The sequence below is a fragment of the Ambystoma mexicanum genome, chromosome 6p (assembly GCF_040938575.1).
Source record: "Ambystoma mexicanum isolate Mex_15411 chromosome 6p, UKY_AmexF1_1, whole genome shotgun sequence".
NCBI classification, from domain to species: domain Eukaryota; kingdom Metazoa; phylum Chordata; class Amphibia; order Caudata; family Ambystomatidae; genus Ambystoma; species Ambystoma mexicanum.
The window spans coordinates 1,277,490,571-1,277,504,823 of NC_090935.1; positions in this window are offsets into that span (position 1 = coordinate 1,277,490,571).

Genomic DNA, 14,253 nt, shown 5'->3' on the forward strand with positions numbered 1-14,253 from the left:
TGGCGATTAGTTAAGCCCACATGCCCTAAATTGGTTCCAGTCTATTCTCTATGCTTACTAGTAATAGCTTCAAATTACGTCTTTTAAGTCTCCAGCAATTAGGCACCCCTCTAATACCTATGTTGCTGTTTAATCTGTATGTATTCTCCATGTCGGTTTTAAGAACGCAGAAATGTACTATGACGTGTATCTTCCTTTCTTCACTCCTTGTGTACTAAAAGCTGGTATGTTTGTCCTGAATGACATAGAACATCATGTTAAGCACCGCCTACTGCCAAATGTAAGACTAAAAGAAAGCTATTCTAGTGACATCTCTGACTTCCGGAAACTCATGGTTCGAAATATTTCATTAAACGATCATTTACATTTATGCACATTAAAAGTACAAAACTCAACTGCCTCTCTCCCATTTTGCCTTCCTCTGCAAGTTGACTCATGTGCATATTGTCTGTCACCGCCCTTCAGGTGACATCACCTGCCACGTGAGCAAGGATGTAAGAATGTTTCTTCAGATCTAGATAACATTTCTTGCCATGTGTGTCTGTAAAGAGCATTATACTGGGGCAGAGCAGTGCAGGTGGTATGTAAATTAGTTAATGCGGTGATCGCTCCCTAGTAATCTTCATTACTCCTAGCCCTACTCTTCCTCGACACAGTAATTACGTTTTGTGTACAACTTCAATGTCAAGAGCACATTTATTTATTGTTTACTCCACAGGTCCTGCCCACTTCATTGAGAATACGTATCACGTGATGCAATCATTGTTTTTAACCAACAAACAACATGCGCCGATTCATCCCTTTAGAGGTTGGGAGAGGTGGGCTGTAATTACTGTGGCAAGGAGTAAAAGGACTAGGAGCAAAGAACTTTCCATTAAGTAATCAGAGCATCAGCTCCATGGCCCTCTTCCGCGTCTAAGTGCGTACACCTGAGGAAAGCCAAATACAGTAATGGATAGGTCTATAAAAAACAACTCAGAACACTATGCATGCTGCTTGCACAAGCCATGTATTCCAGATACCAGACCAGCGTTCGCCATTCTATGTGGGTGCTAGCGCTCAATACACTTGTACCAAAGGAAGTGGTCATTTGACCATGCAAGGTTAAGCATTAATGCCTAATAAAGGTATTTGGATCTGCCCAAATTACCTCCCTACAATTGTCCTGAATGAGAACACCTTGGGACTCTGCCCATGATGAAGACATTCCCCTTTTCTACCTTCCTTGAATCGAGGAAGGAAGCAGAATCTCCAACACTGAATATGCCATTGCAATTATCTTCCTAATCTACCTGCTGATCAAGGGCAGAGAGATTTTCTTGCCCATACCCAGGAGCCCAAAAGTCATGAACATGCTGTTGGACTATCTGGCTGCTTATATTCTGGCCAAATAAGCCAAACTGATCATTTCACATCAAGCTTTTACCAAACGTTTACCATTTCTCTTTATTTTTATTTTATTGTTTGACGCGTGGCCTAGCTCGAGTGCAGAAGAGTGTTGTACATAGTGTGTACATAGTGTGAGTATCCAGCATTTGGTCTTGGTAGTACAGTATTGTGAGTTGAGGTCTGTTTATAGGTACGTGTGTCCATTGGAATTAGTCATGTGTCAATTGTTAGAAAGCCATCTTTTGAGAGAGTTGGAAAATTGGAGAATTGCGGTGGCATTCTGAGCCGTCACCCAGATTGAATTCCAGAAGGTAGGTGCGTGACAAGAGGATTGTTTGTGGATCTTCTCTTTGTGGATGAGTTCCGATTCAAGCTGGTTGATCGATTTGATCAATTTGCTGAGCAAGGAACATGTGCCACCAGATATGTGGAGCTAAGCCACCAGGTATGCTGATGTGTTACTTGTGGCTGATTTATAGATGATACATGCAGTCTTGAATAGTATCCTGGCCTAGAGAGGAAGCAAATGTAGTTTGCATTAGATGGGGGTGATTCGGTCAAATAAGATCTACCTGTATTAAGATCTTCTGCAGTGAGGTGGGCTGCTTTTAGGGGAGCCAAGTGAACATCTGGGAGCGCTGTACGGAGAGCATTTCACCTATCGATATGCAAGATTACAACAGCCTGCATTACGGTCCATAAGTCCTGCACGGGATAAAGGGTTTGATTTTTTTGAAGGATTTAGATTTAGAGCCAGTCTTTTTGGGCCTTCTTGGCTATATGTTTCTGACAGGACAGGCTGCTGTCAATGTTGAAGACTAAGGATTTTGCTAAGTCCAAGAGTTGCGGAGCAGATCCTTCCAGGCATATCATTGAGCCATTGTTGGCAACTTGTTTTTTAGCAGGTGAACCGATGAGAATGAATTCAGTCTTTTATGAGTTTAGTTTGAGGTAGGCAGTCGACATCCAGAACTCGATGATGGCTAGGTAATCGCACAGACAATTGATTTCCTGCGCGCCATTTATTCTCCCGTACAACTGTGTATCATCAGCATATTGGTGTATGGCTATACAGAGATCTTTGATCAGAGTGCCCAGAGGCTCCACGGAAAGATTAAAAATAATTGGTGAGAGAATGGAGCCTTGGGGGACTCTGCAGTATACATGGGGTTGATAAGAACAATATGAGTTCATCTGGACAGCCTGGTGTCTGCCTGAGAGGTAGAGGTAGAGGTAAACCAATTCAGGACCATGCCAGAGACTCCCGTGCTGTCGGCAAGGAGGGAGAGAAGGATGCTGTGGTTGACGGTGTCGAATGCAGCAGAGAGATCAAGGAGGAAGAGGCGGCATGAGTCGCCCTTATCTGTAATTTGGTGGGCATCATCCACTTCCTGGATTGTGGTTGTTTCGGTGCTACACTTGGGGCAGAACCCTGACTGATAGTCATTTAGGAGGTGGAGTTGTTCGATTCCAGTGATTTTTTGTGTAGCAACTACTTTCTCAAGATGTGTCCACTAAATGGAAGATTCGTAATGGGCAGGTAGTTGGCCAGGTCTTCTAGTTTTACGGTTTTCTTTTCAAAAGAGGTCATATGAGACCACTCTTGAGGGTGTCTGGGAATGACCCCTCTGTGGGGAGTCATTAATGATGCTGAGGAGCGTGTTAAGCATCAGGCATGTGGTTTATTTACGATGGAGAGCATGATTACATCGTCAGAGTAAGAAGTAGGTTTCTCTCGGGAGGAGGTTCTGGAAGAATGCAGGGTGTACAATGTCATGTCATTGGTGAAATATAGAGATTGGCTTTGGAAGGAAGAATGGATCACATCTGAAGATAAGGAAATATGTCTCTATCTAAATAAATGGCTCCTTGAACAGCATAGCCCAGATCTCGTATAACTTGCGAGCCAGGTAATTGCTACCAAACACACTGATTTCAATGTGAGATATTTCATATCAATAGTGCCCACTAACTCAAAAGGAAAACTTGTAATGCCTTAACAACAAAGATATGTCCCAGAGATGCATCTCTGAGTGGATGATGGTTTTTTCCATTGAAACATTCTTCAAAAGTCTAGTCACAAGATTTACACTGTTTGGCCCCAAACAGACAGGTTCTCCAAATTCTTGTACCACTGCTCACTGGGGCCTTAGGACTCAGTGGAGCCTATTTCAAAACTTACCTGTGGAAATTGCCAAAGAGATGGATTGAACATTGCAGAGAATGAATGGATTTCTTCCCACACCAATGAGAGAATGTCCTCCGTTGCATGTCATATACTCACAGAGTTGAATGTTTTCCAAGTTCTCTACTTCCCTGGTGAGTTGTGGAGTCAGCCCAAGTCATTACACATCCTGGCTTTCAGTTTCCATGCCCCCTCACACAGCTAGCACTGTTGCTAAATTGAGCCACCAGCAATTTCCTGAGATGATGATGTGAGATCGTAAGGGAACCTCAAAGCTATATCTATATCGATTAAGTCCAAAATGAAGACCTCCTTAGCCACAGCGGGACCACCAGGATCACGTGTGAAGCTGAGTCCTTGACCTTCATTATGATGTTGGCAAACATGGGCAGAGGAGGAAATGCATATAGACGTCCTGCTGACCACTGAGCTGACATCATATCCCATCACCACCCATGATCCCTGACATTGGAACCTTGAGCAAAAGATGGGAAGCTGGGCATTCTGAGGAGAAGCAAACAGGTCCAGAGTGGGAATCCTGAACCATGAGCATATTTGTTGGAAAACCTTGGATGAAGCTCCCATGAAAATGAAGGGAAAATCCAGCTCAGGTGACCAGCTCTTATAATGTCTATCCCCTTGATTTGGATCACCATGGGTGAAAGAAAATTGCATTCTTACCTTTACCCCAATCTCACATGTGAGAATAGCCAAAGGCCTTGAACATATTAGTCAGATCCCTCGGGTTGGGTGGTCAGCATGACCCCTTTTTGTTCCACTTGTTCTACTACTGACTATCACCCATCATAGTACCTCAAACAATGCTACTGGAGTCCAATGTACTCATGATCAGAGAGGGCTGTTTCAAACGATTCTCATTCTACGACCACCACCAGAGCATTTACCTCAGCTCCTGTGTGATCTGAAACTGAGATTCCAGTTCCTGTGGCTGCAATCTTCTGTGCCTACGTAGATACATAGATAGGAGATTAATGCACACATGTGAAACCCCACTGAGGTAACCACAAACATGCTGGCAACTGACTGAACCTGAAGTATTAGCCATCTGATATACAGCATCTTAAGCCTATATCATGCCAAGAAAAAGATGACAATCTCCTCGCTCACTGTTTCATGTCAGAGGGATCATCTTTTGGAGGATGGGGAAAAAGGAATGTTTAATAAAATGTCTTTGCGTTCTTCTGTGTTCACGTGTGTGTGTGTGTGTGTGTGTTTGATGCATGTGAGTTAATTAGGGATAGAAGGATGGCGACAATGACCAAGTTTGGATGAACATAGTATTGACATATGTCACAACTGGCTCCTCTGATGCAGTTCTGGGGCAATGAGATTGGCATGGGGCAAAAAGTAGGTCAATTGAGATGATCCCGGGTCAATAGAGTGGCATGGGCAATACTAGGCCTACTATAGTAACATGGGGAAAAAATTAGAGCAATGGGACAGTTCTGGGGCAGTTTGAATGGTCTGGGTCAAACAGGGGCTATGGGGTAGTTTGGGTAAATGACAGTGACATTGGGCAAAACTGAGGCTTATTAGGACCTTTGGGAAAATTGGAGTGATATGGGTGTGGGGATAAGGAAAAGTCACCTGAAGAAGTATTTAAAGACTTTTATGTATGTAATTATGGAGCAGAGGGAGAGAGGAGGACTGAGCGAACAGATCCATTGCCTCTCTGCCTAATCGTCCACCTTAGAATGCTCAGTGGGTCACGCTGGTTTTGAGGAAAGTGAAACCAGTGTGAGCCAAGGATGCAACACATCTTCCTATTTTCCATTAACAACAGCATATTGGAACAAGAACTTTAGTACATTGCATAGTCCAAAATCTCATAGGCGGAGCCCTCACTATGGAATGTGATCTTACTCTGGATTGCATTACATGCTTTGTACTCCCTCCCCTCATCTTGCACACTCTCAATGTTGTTCCGTTGTACTTGATTCTCTTCGCCAATGGAGTGTCCTTCTGATGATTCTCTCTATGGACTTCCAACAAATCCTACCATGGACCACTCATTCGATCTTCCCATGCACTTCTTCGACCATGACTTGATGTTATCCTATTCATGTTCCATCTATCCCCATCTGCCAAATGCACACACCTTCCCCTACCTTGCCTCACCCTTTTGGGCCTTGACAATCTTGACAGTCCCTTTACAGTCTTTCTGGGTAACTTTACTCTGACCCAATCTCCCTTTTGTATTCCAAGCATTTTAGCACCTCGTTTGTCATCAGTATACCTTTTCTGCTCCACTTCTTTATCTTGTTCTCTCTCACGTAACTCTCTTTGCATTACTTCATACCATTTCTATTGTATTACTTCATCTCTCACCCATCCTAGACACAATCTGTAGCAAGGTAATCTCCCATGCACTAAATGGAAAGGAGATATATCCATTAAACTCTGGGGAGTAGCTTGGTAAGCAACAGTGAACCTAACCAACTCACTCTTGAAGTTCCAGTCATACAGCACACACATCTGGACCAATTCTTTCAATCTTCTATTACTTTTTTTATCAATCCATTAAAATGTGGATAATATAAGGAAGTACACACATGTTCCACATCATGTTCATTCAAGAATTCCACCATCTCGCTAGATTTAAATGGCACCCCGTATCTGGCACAATTGTCTCTGGTGCACCCTCATTAGCAAACAGTTTCTCTAAAAGAATCACCACATTACTGATATTCACCTTTCTCATGGGTTGAACAGCAGGCCACTTAGAATAGTAATCTATCACGAACATGTAGAGGACCAGGTGGACGCATTTTCCCTAACTCCTACCCCCTCCCTGCCATCATACTGGAACAGCAGGAGAAGGGCTATATGTGGGACCCCATGTGTTGTCCCTATACCACATCAAGGGTACTAAAGATGATATGCACTCAGACAACTGTATGAAATGTATCCTGACACTGAGAGGGTGGAAGGATATCATGTGGAAGATGTCAACATGCACCATTGGACATCATGTAGTGCTGAGTGAAATCTGATGAGGGCAGAGAGATGTCATGAAGAAGACATACGACGACATACTAAAACGATATGAAAATACCTAAGAGTGATGATGCAACTGAAGTGACAAAAGAAACATGTAAATAATTATAAAATGATCATATATACAAAGAAGGTAAAGTAACTTGCTGACCGATAAGTGTAAATACGCAGTAACGCAAGATAGATGAGACATATAGAAACTTACTATAGAGGAAAATATAACGTGGCAAGGACGGCCATGATGGGAAAATGGACATCGGCTTCTGTAAAGATTCAATCCAGCTACCTCAGAAACAGACAAAGGGTTCAGAGTCAGAATACACTGGAGATTTAGCTTTGCGTGGAAAATGAAGAGGAGTATATGTTGGCCTGGGATCAAGTATGCTATTTGAGGAATAGCTGCAAAGCACAAAGGGAGGCAGACAGATAAGCCATGGACATAAGACATATTTATCTTCGATTATAGAAGAAGAAAACATTTGTAAGAGCCAAGTATTGGACAATTAACAATGGATAAGGCTCCTACAAGATGGAGTGAGCAGGTCTCTAGAGGCCAAGAGGAGCAATGACACCCAGCATATTTGAATCAAATACCAGTAAATAAGAGGCCGGAATTGACACAATTTTGGTCTCTTCACACGTGATTCAGAAGTCAAAAACAAGGTCTATTTATTAAGCTGTGTGTGAAGATAGTGATGTGCTTACACTCCCTTGAATGTCCCAGAACTGAGAGTGAGCTACATGGTCAACTACAGGTGTGAAACTTTGGCTCATGGTCAGACTGATGAGAGATGATGGACTAATTGGGAAACTGGTAGTAATCTGACGTGACTCAAGCAACTGGGTTTCATTTTGTTTACCTTCTGCTAGTCGAGCCGAAAGTCCATGGTTGGGTGGGAATACCAACCAAACAGTGGGTCTATGGGGCAACCTGCTATACAATGTTGAATAAACCAATCTGCTGCCATTTTGTCCACTATAATCAATATAATACGTATTTAGAGGTAGTTTGAGACATGCTTTACAGATAAGAGACAGCCAATGTAGTACAAACCCATATGTATTCTATAAGTAGATATGTTCCCCTAACCAATCCCTCCCGTCAATTGGTTTTACAGTTTGCCACGTAGGATGATGTCATAGATGAGCACTTTGGGGTATAAAACCTCTCAGTAATCAAGTCTGTGGGCCTCATTACGAGGTATGCCGGTAAGGCAAAAACGATGCCGGTGTGGTAATACTGGCATCGTTTACCGTCCCGTTGCATTCCGACCCGCAAACCCAGTATTAGCGGCACACTAAACAACGGTGCCGCTAATAGCGGCAAAGGCGCGTACACGTGCCCCTTCAGGGAGCAAATACTGGCATGCCGGTAATAGGAGGTAATTCCAACCCACGCATACATGCAAATACCGGCATCGCGAAGCCGGTAATCACGGCCTGCACGATGCCGGCCATACAGGCATCTCAGACCACCCGCAAACAGCAAGAAGGATACAAGGCAGCTGCCACAGGTGCACACAATCCCCACAGGTGGAGTCAATGGAGGCTGTGCCAGTATAAACTGAGCACACCCACACACCACATCCCCCCTCACCCCCCCGCAGGTGTAGGCAATGTAGAGTGGCCCAGTACAAAAGGAGCACACCTACACACCACACCCCTTCCTGCACCAAAATGCTAACACTAGCAGTTGCAATCATGGCACTGGAGGACATGCCTATACTGCTACAACTACAGCAACAACAGCAGCAACAACAACAACTACAGAAGCAACAACAGGTAGCACAGAGGAGACGCAGGAGGAGAAGGAGGGTGAGACAGGCCCAGCAATTACCACCAGCACAGCCACCAGTGCCTCGTAGGCAGCCACTAATCCCTCGCACCAGACCCAGCCCATTCAACCTAACCCTGAGCAGATCCACACCCTGTACTGGTTGGACCGTGACACCATCACCACCATAGTGGACATGATACAGAAAGACATTGCCAGCCACATAGGAATACGCACTGCCATCCCCCCACTACTAAAGGTGGTGTCTGTGCTACACTTCCTGGCCACAGGAACCTACCAACACACAGTGGGCCAGCTGCATGGCATTTCACAACCACTATTTTCACGCATGCTGAACCAAGTGCTGGATGCCCTCCTGAAGCACGCAAGCACCCACATATCCCTACCACGGACTGCCAGGAGATATCCGAAACCAAAGTAGGTTTCCATGCACTGGCAGGCATGCCCAATTGTGTCGGTGCCATCGACTGCACCCATGTGGAATTGGTAGTCCCCCATGCCATAGAGGCGGTGTACCGCAATCGCAAGCAATACCACTCCATCAATGTGCAAATGGTATGTGACTCCAGGAAGATCATCACCCATTGCTGCACCCAATATCCTGGATCAACACATGATGCCATGTTACTGGGTAATTCCACGCTACCCCATCACATGGAGCGACATGCCGGACCACGTGCCTGGCTGCTTGGTGAGTTGAACAACCGTCCCATGGCAGTGCTTTGGGGTACTGATGTGTGGGGATGCATAAGAGGGGGGAATACTGCACCTGGGTGGGAATAGCCGGTGATTGGAGAATGCATGCAGAGCCAAACACTCCTAACCTGAACCAGTCAAACGGTACATGACACTTCACTGGGCCACATATCACAAATAATGCATATCGATGAGAACAAGTAAGAGGCACAACCAGGCCACCATGGTGATGGCAAGCAATGCATGAATGAACAGGATGGCAAGTGTGGAAATGTGGGCAGTGTGACCATGCATAGTAAATAATGAACAGCATGAATTGGAGTCAAAACATTGTTGCACTACAACATCATATCTGCCTCAGCATGCATGATTACACCCTGCATCATCTATTGAACGCCATCCCGACTACCACACCTCATGACAGTATAGATTGCACCTAGATAACATTTTTTCATGCTTACAGGGACATGTGCATGGCCACACCAAATAGCTGCCGCCATGACTGTGCTCCCTGAATGTGGCAGTTCAGAGTGACACACACCTATTTGAATCTGCTTGCAGGTGATGGAGGATATCCCTTGAGGCCGTGGCTACTCACCCCTGTGCATAACCCGCAGAACAGCCATGAGGAGTAGTACAATCGTGTGCACACCCTTACCCGTGTTGTGATTGAGCAGACCTTTGGCCTGTTGAAGGGGTGGTTCCGCTGCCTCAGCAGGTCTGGTGGGGCACTCCTATATAGGCCTGAGAAGGTGGCAAAGATCACCATGGCCTGTGTCATGCTGCACAACATGTGCGTCCGGAGAAATGTACCACTGCCACCTGACATTGAAATGCATGGGCCGGGTGAGGATGATGAGGATGGAGACGGAGGTGAAGTAGCCCCCCTGCTAGTACGTGATGCACGGGATGGCCATGCTGTACGCCAAGCACTAATTCACGAATACTTCTGAAACACAGGGACTATGAAAGACTTGTGTCAGTCATACACTGGGTCAATGTGGACATGCACACAGGGAATGTTGGGAGTTGGGCACTGAACACCGTACCACATTAAATGGATGCACACAAAAATAACAATGTCCGCCCATGGATTTTTCTTATCACAACGTGTGTATTATTTACAACAGAAAAGATGTGCCCACTCCCCCCTCCCAGACTCCCCCAACAAACTCACTGACCCTCCCAACAAACACCATCACCCCCAATAGACTCCACAAGATGCACCCCTTCACCCCCAACCTTGTGTCCCACTACCATTGTCCCCCCACACTACTTCCGGGACTTCTTCCTGTCCAGAGGCGGAATTTCAGTGTGCCTTGCACTCCTACGTGTGTGGCGCACTGGGCTGGTGGGGACAGATGAAGCTGGTGTGGAGGTAGTAGGTGATTCGCTGGCAGGTTCCACACCTCCTGCAAGCCGTGGCCGCTGCATATGAAGCAGCATTGAGGTCAGCACCTGTGTCACCGCCCCCAGGCAGTCCCTCATTAGCCGAGCCGATGCATTGACAGCGGCTGTGTTTGCTTCGATGGCCGCTGTGGTCCCTGCAATTGCTGTGGCAATACCCCGCCTGGTTTCCTCCCCGTCCGCTATGTACTGTCAGAGTAGGTCTAACATGGCCTCCTGTTGGGCCTCCACCATCGGCAATCGTGTCTGCAGGGTTCTGGAGGGGGCTGGAGTGGTGGGTTGTGCGGTCACGTGGATGGCATTTTCGGGACTGGACTCCTCAGAGGTGGGTAGGTCACAGTCACAGAGGCAGGGATCAACTTCACTGCAGGTGGGTGACTGCAGGGTTTGGGGAGAGGGGGTGGGCACGGGGCTCGGGTGGCTGGGCATGTCACCTCGGTGTCTCCCTCAGGCTCCACATTGGCATCAAGTTCTTCCCCAGTGGAGGCGGGTGCTTCCAGGGACTCCCCTTGGACAGGTGTGGCTGTGACCTGCTTGTCTCCAGCGGAGGTAGTGGTTGCCCTCTTCTTACAGTGTGAGGTGGATGCCCTCGCAGTTGTCTCCTGGGTTGCTTCTTCCTCATCAGTGCCTGGGGGGGGTAGAAGAGATGCAGGGCATCAGTGATGGTGTGACATGGCAGTGGCGGTGCTGTTCATTATTCATTTGATCATGCTTTCATTTCTTACAGGTGTGTCATGCAGGGTATTCAGAGGGGGCATGTAAGCATTCACTGCATGGCAGGTGGCATGCCGTTGATTTTGGGTTTGTGTGAAGTATCACATGGGCAAGCTCCAGGTGTGTTGGCTGTGTGTTGGTTAAGGGATGGGCACTCAGCATGCATTTCAGTGTGGCAGCGTTTGGCCCGCCCTCTGTATTTGGGTATGGTCATGTGGGTGTTGGGACATGCATTGCCTTGCCTAGACTCTCTACCACTTCACTTGTGCTACTTCATGGTCTCCCCTACAGGGATCTGCAGGGTCACTCACCTCCTTCCGCGGTTGATGCAGCACCCGTCTCCATCTCGCATAATCCCTCGAAGGACTCAGGACTGATGAATCTGCTGGCCATCTCCTCCCAGGGCATCAATTTGGCAGGGGGGTGGGCATCCCCGCCTGTGGCCATGACCTCCCTCCGATTGGTGGCCATGATATTGCGTACCCTCAACCGGAGGTCATCCCACCGCTTCCTGCAGTCCCTCACACTGCGCGGGGTGAGACCTACGGCTGATACCCTGCGGGCTACCTCCTGCCAGATTTGCCTCTTTTGTTGCTGCACCTCCCGCTTCTTGTTGTGGGATTGTATTGTGTCTGCATGTGCAGCTAGAGTGTCCGCTAATATGATGAGCTCTGCGTCTGAGTAACGCTGTTTACGCAGCGGGGGGTGGTCTTCCTGGTAGCCTTTGACATGCTCTATGGATTTCCACTGTGCTCTCCGAGTATCGGCTGGTGGTTATGGAGGATGGCAATGGATTGTGTTTTTAAAGATGGCCGCCGGCCCATTTCCCGTTCCTGCGCGATGACGTAATTTCCGGGTCCGTTTTTTGATGAACACGGTATTACCATGCCGGTATTACCATGCTGGTATTTAGGGGTTGGTATGAGGCGGTACCGCTATGGGCGGGTCCCGCGATGCCGGTATAGGGGAGTTGGCGGCCCTTTAGCGGCATGGCGGTATTGCCACTACCGGCATGGGGGGACGCGCGTGCTCGCGCACTCGTAATCACCCGCTATTAGCGGGTTCATACGAGCACGGACCCGCTCATTCCGGCATGCCGGTAATGAACCCGGTTTTACCGGGCAACTCGTAATGAGTCCCTGTGTGTGAGTGTGCAAGCATCAGCCCGATATCTGCCAGTTTGCACTGCTTTATTAAATTGAGAATAAAGTAGTACTTTGCTATATTGTTTGAGTCTGTCCAGTTATTTGGTCTAAGATCGTTATTGGTAATTCCATCTAGCACAAGGGAAGCTTCAAGGTGCTAGAGCACACATACAACATTTTTGGAATCTTCTGGTAACACTTGGAATGGATCTGCTTTGTCTACTGCTATTTTCAATCATGAACCTGCTGACAAATCCACAATGAGAATAGGACTCACTCTTGTAGTAAGCACCTTGTCACTATTTTGAAATGGCACACATACACTCCCCACTTTTTGAATCCATACTCGGACACCAATAATCTGCTCTAATTATTCTCTTTGTATCTGATATACCCAAATGGTATTCATGTGCAACTCTGATTACTCTTGCCCTCAAGGAGCTAGGGTGAATCAATACCTCGCTCCTCACAACATATTCTCATTGAACACAAATTCAGTCTGCAATGTTCCACATTGACCTCAATTTACCTCTCAAGCTCTCTCAGATGGCCGTCCTTTGAAACAATACTCCTTAGACTAAATTAACACCTCATCCTTCCTTCCTTCTTCATGCCATTCATCACCTGAAATCGCTTTTTCACCTAGCCACCCCATTTCTGTATATATTTGCTTTTCATTATCTATCCATGTAACTTCACATTCATCTTCAAGAATATCATGTTACATCCATTGTTAATCTAGACAGAACATTAGCCTGTACATTATCTCTAGCAGGCATCTATTCTGTTTTGAATGTATAGCCTTGATGTTTTAACACTAATCTCTGCAGTCTCGCAGTTAGGTTCATGCCTTCTCCTAGTGCCAATAAGACAACAATGGCTTATAATATGTCTTAATTGTAAATTCAGTCTCCCACAAAAACATTCTGAAATGCTCCACTGTACAGACGAGAGCCTTTTTTTCAATTACTGAAAACTTCAGTTCACCTTCAGGTAACGTTCTAGATGCATGTGCTATCACTCGCAACCAACATTTATCCTTTTGCGATAGGGGTGCTCCCAAAATGTAACTGCTTGTGTCCACATCAAACACAAATCTTTTCACATTCTCAAAGTTTTTGAGTGCTAATGCCACTTTAAACTTCCTCCTTGAAAATGTTTTTATTCCAATTCATTCCACTCAAACAGTGTACCTTTCCTGAGTAATTTCTTCAAAGGTTCTATTTTGTGTGCCAAAAGTTCCACACATCTAGAATAAAACTCTGTCAAGCCCAGAAATGTCCTTAACTATTCTATATTCACCGGCGCTTGTCCTGCTTGTATAGCATCTATGTGATTCTGTTTTGGTTTGATATATTTTTTTGAAATACTATGTCCTAAATACTCTAGCCCTTAATGCAAAACGCACAAATTTCATCCTTAAGGGTCATGCCTTTCCAAATTTGCTAAGACTTCATTCAGAATACGGTTGTGTTCCTCCTCATTTCTACTGTAAATCAAAACTTAATCCTGAAATGCCACCACTCCACAGATCCCCTTGAATAGGTTATGCATGATTTGCGGAAACACTGAAAAGGTGCTCACTAAACCAAATGGCATTCTCTTAAATTGATAAACACCATTAGGTGTCACAAAAGCTGACAATGGTTTTAAGTAATAGTGTAATTTCACCTGATAATATGAACTCGTCGTATCCAAGGTGCTGAACATTCTTGCCTCACCCAATAACTTTATCATTTCTTGCAAATTTGGTAGAGGATGACAAGCAGCCGCCACAAATTCATTCACAATCCTCAAGTCCACACATAACCTGCCCCTTTCATCTCATTTGCTTGTCAATACAACAGGATAAACCCATTCTGCTATTTAATATTTTACTATTTCCTCTAATAGTAGGTCCAACT